Here is a 1,220-nt window from a genome sequence, read left to right on the forward strand (position 1 = left end):
CTTTCAGATCTCCAAAGTTGAGTATGACTAATGATCTTTTTCTGAACACCAAAGAGAATAATTTTTTTTGAGAGTTTTTTGCTATAGGGTGGTGTGTGTGCTCACCAGACAGGCAGAGAGAGACAGAGAGACAGAAAGTGAGAAATCACCGCCCAGGGGGGATGGCCACGCCGCAATCCCTTCTCCTTCATCTCCTCTCGGGATCTTGGGCACGCACACACACATGCCCGGTGTGAGTTCTAAGCCACCACGTCAGGGACGCAAACCATGGTCGACTACATGGGAGTCCAGCGACATAGCCATTACGCTAACTGCTGTTCCCTAATTTTATTTTTTTTAAAGTATTCACACCAGACTAGTGACCAAGTATCTGGACTGAGAGCATTTCAGCTAATAATGAGCACCACCATTATTATTATTTTTTAAAATTTGCCATAGGGCACATGTGTTCACCCTAGAAAAAGAAAGCACCCCCAAATGGGGTGTAGTCACAACACAATATTTTTCCATTCATTTCTCTTGCCCATCAGGATTTGGAGCATGTAGGCACACACTCCCAAAGTGTTTTTCAAGTTTAGGAGATGGGATTTTAACAACGGTCAGCCATGTAGGATCTGCTCCCTATGCACAGGAATTTAACCATTACACTATGGGTCTGGCCCTAAGCATCATTACTGTATTCTAGTTGTAAAGTTCATGTACTTATTCTGAGAGACAGATAGTGGGCCCTCAAATTGTGATTGGCTCCCAATCAGCCTAGACCATGGGCACGCACATGCCTGCCTGGCATGCTCAGAAAAACTGGACATTTTTCATGTGGTGCTACCACCTGACACCTATACACATCTGTTATTAGTTACTTGTGATAATTTTCACATTAAACTACATTTCAATAATTTGTGAAATAATGTAATAGCCATATCTCAGTAGTCAAAACTTTAAGAAACATTTGTGTATTAGATAAATTCTGTGACTTAATAACATTTTTTTGTCTTTTCCAGAGTGTGTGAGGTCACTGAAGAGAGACAAAGAGAGGGGGGTGAAGTGAGAAAGGACTCCCCCCCACATTGGAAATAGTCACATCAACATCCCTCCTGTCAGGATTTTGGGCACACTTGCACATGTGCCCAGGGTGTTTCTCAAGACGTCAAGTCAAGACTCAAGCTGCACAGTCAATGATGTGGGATCCAGCCACCTTAACTACCATGCCACTGGCTGGT

The sequence above is a fragment of the Tupaia chinensis genome, unplaced genomic scaffold, assembly GCF_000334495.1.
Source record: "Tupaia chinensis unplaced genomic scaffold, TupChi_1.0 Scaffold139917_1, whole genome shotgun sequence".
Taxonomy (NCBI): domain Eukaryota; kingdom Metazoa; phylum Chordata; class Mammalia; order Scandentia; family Tupaiidae; genus Tupaia; species Tupaia belangeri.